Raw genomic sequence first — 11,424 nt, 5'->3', positions numbered from 1 at the left:
ACTTTGAAAAGGTTTCTTTTGATGGATAATAAAAACAATGCCATAATAGCCACCTTCATGCCAAAAAATAAGATTGGCTGGGGATTTTACAACTAATGTGGCCCTACTCACCCAGATTCTTCATGTCAGAAGGTCAAATTTAGGCTCAGATGGTGAAACTGGAGCAAAAGAGATTGCATAAAGAGCTGCTCTGAAGGTAGAGAAGAGCATGTGGCACAGCTCCTGGAGAGAGAACTCACCAGCTCTCCAGCCTGCAAATTGTTTCCATGCTGGTGTGCAGAGCAACACACTAGTGTGCCTTGGAAGAGACCCAAAATGCTTACCAGCTAATGCATTTCTTTCTTTTAATATCCAAGGTGAGCTTAGTGTGCACAAAAGTACAATACTGCCAGGCTTGGTGGCTGAAGCAATGGGTGAGAGATTCCTCCCCAGGACCCAGAGGTCCTCCATGTTTGAGGCAGAGATGGCAGAGGGAAGAGAGAGGGACAACACAACCCCAAGCCAGGTTATTGATGGGAAAGCTTGCTCTATATGCTTGCAAAATATTTGGGAGGGGTGTTGTGATGCAGGACGCTGGAAAAAGCCATGGGTAAATGGTAGCACATTCTCCTGCATCTACCCAAGCAATTCATGCCCAAAATACCTCTACCCTTCTACCTTCTAGGCCTCATCCCTCAGAGATAACTGAACTGAGGATATCTCTGTAAATCCCTGGATTTGCATCTTTCTGTTGATGCTGTATGTAGTTGTATTTCCTGGACTAGCAGTGACATAAATCAAGAAAAAATCGATTCATTTTTCACTAGTTTCAAACTTCTCTACAGTTAAAGAAACCTGATTTCATCCCTGTGAAGTAAAAATCACCCTGTTCCTTGTCCCTCTCCTCCTTTCCCATATCTGTAATGGACCTCTTCCCTTTGCTGGTTTTCTCATCTTCTTGATCTTTATCCATCTCTCTCTCTTCAAGACATTTCCTTATTTTCAAATACTAGCCTAAAGTTTTTCCCTCTAATTGTTGAAGAAAGCAGTATTGAGATCACCTATAATGCATTTCTGCCTAGCTCAAAAGCTGAGAGCCCTCCTTGAAAAATACCCCAGACAGTTGCTTTCATAGTGAAGAGGGAACAAAGTTCAGGCCTTGTTCTGATTTCAAGACAACTTGATCTTACATGAAAGCTCCCCATGATACACAAAGAAGTATTCACTATATGAACTTAAGCAACATTTCCTGCTTTGCAAAAACAAAGTTAATGTTTAAGCTAGGTTTTCTATCCAGTGGGTTTCTGCTATATGGTGCTTATTATGGCGTCCTGACAGGCTTCTTCTTCACTTTCTCAGCTGGATATGTTCACAGGAAATAGGAGGATGAGAATTCATGAACTTAATGCAACATTTTGTTGCTTTTCATGACTAATTCAACAAAGGTCAAGCTGTGAGCAGCAAAGAATAGAGGAGCAAGCATAGAAACAACATAGAGAAGGGAAAGCTATTAATTTTTCCCTTGGAAATACCAAAGAGAGAATTGCTTTCCTTGGAGAACATGAGTTTGTAACAGAGATGTTGCCATCACTACCAGGATGACTCAAATATGGAGTGGAACTCCTTCATATAGCTCTGTGTCCACAGAAGGTAAAGCCTTTAGAAAGCAATAAGCCAGCAAAACGTCACAGTTATTAATCTGGGGTATTTTATCCCTTTCCTCTGGATACATCTATTAGCCATGCATGGGACTCTTTAAATGAATCCCCTTCCTATGTCCTCTTCTTACAACTCCCTCCTTTGTTCTTTTATTGGTTTAAGCTGTAACTTATCAGGTCAAGAAAATCATTCCCATTTTTATTATAAGTCTCTATAAATAAGAAGTCATACATATGTTAGGAGTAAAAACTAGAAGTAATTCTTTGCCAAGGCCTGACTTTGCTAGCAAAGGAAAAGCAGCCATCAGCCGTGTAGGTTTTTTTAATGAAGCAGGCATCACCATGTGCACTGAGCAGAGACAGGCCTCATCAGAAGGAAAGTGAATGGGAAGGAACCTGTTGGCAACTTGGCTTCAGCAAAGCCATATTTCAGAGGGCTTCTCACTGGGGTGAGGGGAGAGGGGCTCCAAGTCACACTCATTCTCAAATCACCGATGATCCCTTATCCTTGACGTCAGGCTTTTTGCTTCCCTTTTGTAGGAGGATATGGGATTTCTTTATAATTGTGCCTACCTGCACTCCCCTTGTAAGGAGGTAGTTGATGAGAAAAAGATCTCTGCACTTCAGCCCTAAAGGAGCAATCCAACTTAGATTAAAACCTGGATTTTCCTTCCCTTTTCCCATGTACACCAGCATATTTTATGGGCAGACCTGGGTGTTCACATGATGACTGCTCCCAGGGGAAGCATGCACCAGTCAATGCAGGCTGTCCCCAGGGAGTCCACTTTCTTCACTGGTATCCCCTTTGCTTTTTTTCCCAGCAAGGCTGGAAAGGACTCACCCAGTTTTATGCACTACTTCAATCTCCAAAGTCTTTCTTTCTTTCCTGAGTCAGCACCTATTTAAACCAAACACTTTAACGAGGCTTGCCATGTAGGCTGTGAGCCTTTCTCTTTATTCTGACCATCAGCCACATTGGGAGGTGGACCAATGGTAAAAGTTATGGCAAAGCAGATCTTTGTTTTTCTGACTAAGTTTCTTTCTCTGTTATCTTCTGCTATGAATCACACTTCCTGAGCTCCCAAGGACTATGTAGGCAAGCAAGTTTCCATACAGAAACACCCAGCATGTTGCTCCAGCATTGCTCCATTGCCTTTATATTTTGGATTTTTTTGTTAAATTTTACACCATTCTACAACGCAGGCATTGTTGCTACATTGTGACACGCTTTCAATCGGTAAGGAAGAAGCTTTTACAATTGGATTGCTGAAAAGGCTCCAATTTATTTCTCATAAAGATCCTTGGGATAAAAAGCAGATTAACGTTCAGAAGTAAGTTAAATGAAAAATTGTGGCTGCTCGGAGGGAGATGTTAAAGGCTGACTGGCACAAAAGGGTACTTTCTGGCAAACTTCTCAAAGCACTAAAAGAAAAGGGTCAAGAGTCATCTGCTTAAGTAATGATCTCCAAGGCAAAAATATTGGCTGGCCAATCCCATAACTACAATGGGCTATTATATGTATGTTCTATAGGCTGAATGCATCGATTATACTCATCATAGGGCTTCTTGAACGTGCTTAACTTGCTATTTCCTTTTATTCAATGTGATAGCACATAAATTAATGCAAAAGCATATAGGAGAGTAATTTTATACCTTTGCTTCTCTGTTTTGAATTTTGAGGATCAGTGGTTTCACTATGAATAATTTAGAGGAAAAAACTTTCAGAGCTGAGGGGGGTGGTAGGGCACGTTTGTGTCTGTGAGTGAAGTTCTATCCAGTAACCATGCTTATGCAGGATGGGAAACAGCTTTGCCAATCAATAGTGCATCATAATTCCTCTCTTAACAGGAAATGAGGACTCAGGGCAATACTGCAGTTTTAATTTTAATGCAATTTAAAAGAAAAAACACACCGAGCACCAGATGCTCATCAGAAGAGCATTAAATTTTATTGCTATATGCTATTTCCCCTAGGAACTCTCATGGTTAAAAACCGTCAGTAAGCCTATACCTTTTTGCAGTGAATCTCTTCAACTGCAGTTCAGTTAAGAAGGCTGACAGGTCACAAGACTCATCACAAGTTTGATTATTTCTCAATAGGCAAGCTGAGATGAGGATAATTGCTATGTTTTTACAGACCTTCTCACCGCAGAGCCCCTCATGCTCACCTTCCTTCAGCCTGATGAAATGTGGCTCAAACACAGCTTGGTGTCCTCTTTGATTTTTATTCCTGTCCTCTCCTAGAAACATGTGGTGTTTCATTTCTCGTGAAGGACTGAGTGCTGGCCTGATAACGTGCACGCTGCTTCCTACGGGAAAGCACACATGCCACAGCTGGTGGGTGAGTGAATGCACCTCTGAGCTCCTGCACCAGCAACCCTGCTTGATCACTACTGCTCTCCTCCTTCTCAATTTGACCACAAGAAAAGGAGCTCACCCTTTCCCCACACACCACTCAGCTCTCCTGACATGGAGAGTCAGAGCTAGAAAATTGGTTGTGGCAATGCTCTGAGATTTAATACAGCAATGTTCACTTAGAGTTTTATCTATGGTGGTTTGATAACTTTCTGGGAGAAGGAACCAAAGAGATCATTCAGGCTGTTGTTGGGGGAGAATGTTGGAATGTTGGAAAAGCACAGCCTTGGTGCTGTATGAGCACTGCCCAGCAGTAGCCAAAACACTGGTGTGTTATAGAACTAACTCCATCTCAGACAAACCAAATACAACTGAAATCAAGGGAAAACTCACTGCTGGTTTCTTGGAGGGTTAAGTCAAGAGGTTACCAAAAGTGAGGAATCACAGAAACACAGAAGCATTCAGGTTGGAAAAGACACTCTGGATCACCAAGTCCAACTGGTAACCCTACTCTAAAGAAGTTCACCCCAAAACCATATTCCCAAGCACCACATCCAAATGACCTTTAAACACATCCAGGGTTGGTGACACAACCACCTCCCAGAGCAGCACATTCTGATGCCTGATCACTCTTTCTGTAAAAATTCTTTTCCTAATGTCCAGTTTAGACCTATCCAGTCATAGCTTGAGGCTGTTCCCTCTTGTTCTATCACTAATTACCTGGGAGAAGAGACCAGCACCAGTCTCTCCACAACATCCTTTCCGGTAATCGTAGAGAGCAATGAGGTCTCCCCTCAGCCTCCTCTTTTTCAAACTAAACAGCCCCAGCTCCTTCAGTCACTCTTCATAAGATTTACCTGCAGGACGTTCACCAGCTTCATTGCCCTCCTCTGCACTTGCTCCAGCACCTTGGTATCTCTCCTGTATTGAGGTGCCCAAAATTGGACACAATATTCAAGGTGTGGCTGAGTACAAGGGGACAATAACCTCCCTACTCCCTACTGGACACAGCATTTCTAAGACAAGCCAGGATGCCATTGGCTTTCTTGGCCACCTGGGCACACTGCTTGGTCATATTCAGTTGCCTGTCGATTAGAACCCCGAGGTCCCTTTCTGCCAGACATTTTTCCAGCCACAAACTCCAGAAGCAAGGAAGGATAGTCAGGACACACACCAATGAGAACCTCTGAAGGTTCAGGTAACTTTTCCAGTTCTGCTGCAACCTCTTAGGACCCATCTCTCAGCAGCAGCAGTCTTAGGAACTCACAATGTTATGTGAAATAGGGACATCGGTCTCCCTGTGGGTCACAGGGACATGAGGATGGATACACTAAAGATTGTGTGGTGTTCAAAACATAGTGATCCCAGAAAAATCTTATATTGACATGAAAATTATTAGGGCTTTTTTAGCTCCACATACTCTAAAAAGGGCAATATGGAGTGTCAACACCTCAATCCTGAATTTGAAGAGACTTTTAATTCACAAATATAGACCTTCTCAGGCCTCTACAATGTTTAGGGGATTTAGGCTGCTTCACCTGTTCACATTTCTTTTCCTCAGCCTTCAAATAAGCATGAAACATACCGACCCAAGAGTCAGCAGTAACTTTCCTCCAGTAATCCCTGGGAAATGGAAAGGTAGTGTACTGTAGGAAAAAGGAATGCTGAACCCCCTCCACACTCAACAAAGAGGAAGCTAGGACCCTTAGCATCCTTATTAAGCATGAAAGCAAAACTGGCAACAGTACAGTACATCCAACTCACAAATTAGACAGAAAGAAGTGGTTGGCAGTGTTATGAAGGATCTGACAGTGCTATCTCTGAGGAAGTTGGTGTTACTTAAGTAATATCCTCACTGTAATCAATGGGAATCTTGCTCAAGTCAAGAAGTTAATTAAATACAATGTTTCAATATAGTATGTTGGCTAGGGGCAGGCAAGGTACATTGCTAAGCTTTGTCTTTTAGTCCCATGTTTGGGTCATATAACTCTTACGGTTTTGGGTTTTGAGGAATACTTATCTGGTTCAGTAAGGGTTTGGTACCAGCTCTGCTTTCACAGCAGCCACCTTTAAGCAGTCAGCTAAGTAACACCAATGCTGCACTGAGAGGGCTGAGAATCTTCCAGGAAATTAAGCCATACAGCTACAGCACCTCATCACTAAGGAGAAATTGAACACTTTGATATGTTAATTGATTATTGTGCATTGATTAAAGCTGACAAGAAAGCATACACTCTCCAGGTGACTTTCAAATTACAAAGCCACAAACTTCAAAGGTTATTTGGATTCACACACCAAAATATATTTTGTTATTTACAACATAAAAAAAAAGTATCCTCACAAATAAGACAAGAATTTTAAACCAGTGAATGGTGAAATGGCACAACTTGAAATAAGGAACTAATCAATGCCATCAAAATGGCTTCAATCTGTCCTGAGGACTCTAATAATTTCCAGATGATAACATGGGACTGATTGGATGTCTCTGGCAGCAGTTCTCATCAAGGCCTGATTATGACTACAATAGAAAGAAGAAAAAAAATTGTTTCGTAGAGGGTGGTTAAGTAGACCTGAAGAAATGTGCAAACAGTTGCTCAGTTCAGTGTAAATCTACCTGATCTGCTGGTTGCAAGTAAGGGCAGCAACTGCTGTTGGTCATCTCCAGCCACACTGAGACGCTTTTCATAAATTCATCCGAAGAGAGGATAGTTTTATTTCATGGTAAAAGCAAACCAGTTTGCAAGCATTTGCAATTTCTACAAACTAGCAAATCATCAGCAAAGCATCTTGACTTGCTTCCTGCTTTAAAAAGCCTTTTCAAGCCCTCCTTAATTGCATTTATTTGTATTAGCACTCCAGGCGGGAATCAGGATCATGTTTTCCTTGCCATCATGAAAAACTTTACAAAGATATGACCCTGCTCAAAAAGCTTTACTTAAATGTGCATGACCAGAGGCAACAGGTGGCTTCAAAGGAACCACAGCAGCAAAGTCAGGGCTCAAAGGAAAGCTGTGGGCTCAGCATAAAGATAGATCTTCAATCCTATCACTGCTGCAGTGCTGCATTTCATAGAATCATAGAATGCATTGGATTGGAAGGGACCCTTGAAGGTCACCTTGTCCAACCCACCTGCAGTGAACAGGGACATCGTTAACTAGATCAGGTTGCTCAAGGCCCCATCAAGTCTGACCTTGAATGTCTCCAGAGACATGGTCTCTACCATCTTCCTGGGCCAGTATTACATGACCTTCATTTTAAAGAGCTTCCTCCTCATGTGCCCTGCTCCAGTTTAAAACCATTGTCCCTCGTCCTTTTGCTAATTATCTTTGTAAACAGTCCCCCTCCAGCTTTCTTGCAGGTCTCCTTCAGATGTCGAAATGCTGCTATAAAGTCTCCACAGAGCCTTCTCTTCTTCGGCTGAACAATCCCAACTCTCAGCCTTTCTTCATAGGAAAGCTGCTCCAGGCCTCTGATTATCTTTGCAGCTCACCTCTGGACCCGCTTCAACAGGTCCATGTCCTTTCTGTGTTGAGCACTCCAGAGCTGGATGCAGTACTCCAGGTGAGGTCTCACCAAAGCAGAGTGGCAGAATCACCTCTGTCAACCTGCTGGCCACACTTCTTTTGATGTTGCCCAGGATACAATTTGTCTTCTGAGCTGCAAGTGCACATTACTGGCTTGTGTCCAGCTTGTTGTCCATCAGTACTCCCAAGTCATTTTCTGCAGGGCAGTTCTCAATCTCATCATCCCCCAGCCTGTACTGGTTCATAGGATTGCCCTGACCCAGCTGCAGGACTTTGTATTTCCTTTATTAAATCTCTTGAGGTTCATGTGAGCCCACTTCTCCAGCTTGTCTAGGTCCCTCTGGATGGCATCTTGTCCCTCAGACGCATCAACCGCACCTGTCACCTTGGTACCATCAGCAAACTTGCTGATTTCTAGGCTGAAGACCAATACTGGAGAATAATTCAAAATGTTGAGATTACCCAGCTTCTCTGAAGTTTCTTTAAGATTATCCAAACTTCCTTAGGCAAGTCCTGTATTGCTCAGCAATTCCACATTGCATCAGAAGAAGCATTCCCTGCAATGGCATTGATGCAACCAGGTGAAACCAGGTGTCTGCACCAAGGCTGGGATTAATTTATGTTGGAAAAATCAAAATACAGGTCAAGATCTACAAAGTTATTAAAAGTACAACTGAGAACCTGGAACTGTGCCACTGCCAAAATTGCACTTTTAGCTTTCAATGGAAAGTTACTTTCAGAATGAGCACAGACAAGACCAGTCACAGACCATGTAACACTTGCTGCTTAGTGAAGGTGAAAATAACCACAGAAGACAGGCTGCAGGCACAGGTGACTGGAGCCAACTCAGCAAGCTGTCCTATGGAAACTCAAGCACTGCTCTTCCTTCAGGGAGAAAGTGCAGATATTTTGCAATATGTTTATGCTAACTGTGTGAGCTAAAATGTCTTCGCCATGCATTATGCTGCTTCTAAGCTAGGGGATCAGCTAAAAGTTTATTTTGGGACATAAGGTGAGACAAGAAGAAGAAAAAAGTATTTCAGAAAAGGAAGGAACATCCCATTCATCCCACTTACATAAATCATTATCTTGTCACCACTGTGTCGTTATGGGGCAGTCCTGGTAGCTGAAATAGCATGATATGAAAAAGCTATGACATAACAGAAGCTAACCAAGTCAGATGGTGTTCTCCACCAGGACCCAGTTACCTACTGGTAAGCAAAAATATGAGGGTGAACCCATGCTGCAAGAACTCACCCTTTCCAACTGAAGAAATGTTTCCTACTAGAGGATCATTTGTGATGAAAACCTACTTTAAATTAATCCTTTCTCCCTCCATTCTTGTTTCATTTATACCTTGTGCAACCCAGACTGAAATATTAGGTCAGCAAAGATCTCTACATCAACAAAATGCCTGTGAGGCAGTCAGTCCGTTCATCCATCACCACCATTCCCCTGTCTCGGGGAAAGCCTTGGTCCCTTCTCCAATCCAGACTGAAATATTAGGTCAGCAAAGATCTCTACATCAACAAAATGCCTGTGAGGCAGTCAGTCCGTTCATCCATCACCACCATTCCCCTGTCTCGGGGAAAGCCTTGGTCCCTTCTCCAATACCAGCACAAGGATTTACTTTTCATTATTATTGGCAGATTTTGAATCAAAAGCTTCAATCTTATTGCAGCAATTAAATGCATGAGTCATGTATTCATTCATTTGGAAAGGTTCCTACTTTGTCTTTCTGATCACCAAGACCTTTTATATGGTGCATTGCAAGAAGGAAATCTTTCCCAGGTGCCATGGGACAGATTTATTGTCCAAGCTGGTTTCAAACACGCCCAAATTCCTCCTATGTCATCATCCAGGCTCATACCTCTCTCCTCTTCCTCATGTCAAGTGAATTCCAGATTCCCACTAGAGATGCTGTTGCTATACATCCTCCTCCCAGAGTCCTAGCAGGACTGCAAAGGAGGCTGCTTGCCTTTCCCCTCCGTGCTTTTACAACTCCATCCCGCTGTGGGAGGACCCACGGAGCAATCAGTGCTTGGCCTGCCTGCTGCCCAGGGCCTGGAAAGCTGGTTGTGTTGTTCCACTGCCTCTCTCCTGTTATGTGTCTCCCTGTGCTGAAAACCCACTATAGTTCTGAGGCTACAAGTGTGTACTGATATAGAGGCTGAAGAGGATTTAATGCAGCTGGATTTGGGAGGACAAAGAAAACTGGTGCTCTACTATGATCGATGGTCATTGATCTGATGCTAATTAGAAGGAAAAAAAAAACTCAGAGTACTGGAATTACGTATAATTGCTTGATTGTTCATTCTAGCTTAGCTCTGGTTCTGTGATGCATCTGACTCCAACTTCTAGTAAATATTTCTATTTAATAATAAATTTTTATTTTATTTTATTTAACAAACAATACTAATACATCTCTAACAGAGTGGGAAATAAGCCACAGAATAAAGTTACCACCTCCTTCCCCCATCTTTTTTCAGCTTAGCACCACTCTTTGTATGAGGAGATGTTTTGCCTGAGAAGCTTTGCATGAGCTTTGGGATTTAGATCCCCTAATGTTGTCTCATCTAACGTAAAAATCTAAAACCCTCCAATCTATTCTTTAATAAATCTTCATACAGACCTCTCAGAGCTGATTGTGTCTTATGAAAGTGAGTTCCATGAGTCAGTTTCCTGTGTGAAACAAGAATTTTCTTTAGCAGATTACAGCACCCTGTTTCCTACCCTCTGAAACTTTCTGGTGTTGGTTTCTGTATGAACAAGTTCTTAGAATGCCTCATAAACCAGGACTGTTGTCTCCTTTCACATATTTCTACTGACTCTTTCTTATCCATTTCCTTTGTAAACAGTCCCAGCTTTTACAACTCTTCACCAAAATGGACAGTGCATGGACATGATACATCCCAGAGTAGCACACACTGTGGTATTTGCAACGCCTTCACAAAGACAACGATGATAGTTGCATGTAGTGGCTCTCTCAGACAAACATCTGGATCTGAATGATCACGGTTTTCCTGTACTGACAAAAATATTTTTCTTCCCAATATCTCTTATGTGCCGCTCTCCCTTTTCCCTCCTCCCCAGTCAAAACCCCAGATAGGAAAAGGGGTGAAACCAGCAACCAGTAACTGGACCTCCCCATATTTTTCACACTCAGCTCAACTAAAAGAGGCTCTGCAAGCTGTGCACTGTGGGCCTGCTCTAGCTATCAAGGGTCTGTAGGTTTTGAGCCCCTGCAGAAAAGAAGCTCGTATGATGGGCATCAACTAATTAGGCATAGAGGTGGCAAAGGCCAAAGTGCCATCGCTCAGAGCATCAGGTGAAGCGAACAAGGCAGGTAGTGAAAATGAAATCCTTGAAAGTGGTACGTTTTAAGTACAATAAATTTCTCATGGGGTCTCAAGGAGCATACAAGTGGAGAGGGCAGCACTGCAAAGTTGAGAATTCCAGAAAGAAGTGAAAGACAAAAAGACCAAAAAGACCAAAAAAAAAAAAAAAGAAAAGAAAACCAAACCAAACCAAACAAAAAACCCCAACCCAAACAAAACCTTTCCTTCGAGCCGGAATTGAACCAGCGACCTAAGGATTCCTTTCTACAGACAGCCTACAGTCCTCCGCTCTACCAGCTGAGCTATCGAAGGAAGACAATGAAGAAGTGCCAAGAATGAGTCAAGACTATGTCAACACTAGCCTTAGGCTTTAATGGGCTTCCATATGTATTGCTTTTCACAACATCAAAACTGTATCCAAAAAAAAAAAAAGCACATTAACTTTCCTGCAAAATTGTATTTTGGTTACAAAACTGCCAGCTTTCTGCCAAATAGTTCACAGCTCTTGTAATACTGCTGGTGGTGGTAGCATTAAGGTTGGAGTTACTGATGACCCATATGAAATCTGTTT

At 42.4% G+C, this 11,424-nt stretch overlaps 1 non-coding gene across 1 annotated transcript; it reads right to left on the bottom strand.

Annotated features, from left to right (window-relative positions):
- Positions 1–11,075: 11,075 nt before the first annotated feature.
- Positions 11,076–11,165, bottom strand: TRNAY-GUA (transfer RNA tyrosine (anticodon GUA)). Its single transcript is given in 2 exon segments — positions 11,076–11,111; positions 11,129–11,165. It is a non-coding gene; the product is annotated as a tRNA-Tyr (tRNA).
- Between the last annotated feature and the right edge of the window lie 259 nt (positions 11,166–11,424).

The sequence above is a fragment of the Indicator indicator genome, chromosome 6 (assembly GCF_027791375.1).
Source record: "Indicator indicator isolate 239-I01 chromosome 6, UM_Iind_1.1, whole genome shotgun sequence".
Classification (NCBI taxonomy): Eukaryota; Metazoa; Chordata; class Aves; order Piciformes; family Indicatoridae; genus Indicator; species Indicator indicator.
The sequence above is the reverse complement of the archived record's forward strand: the minus strand, read 5'-3'. Positions and strand labels throughout refer to the sequence as shown.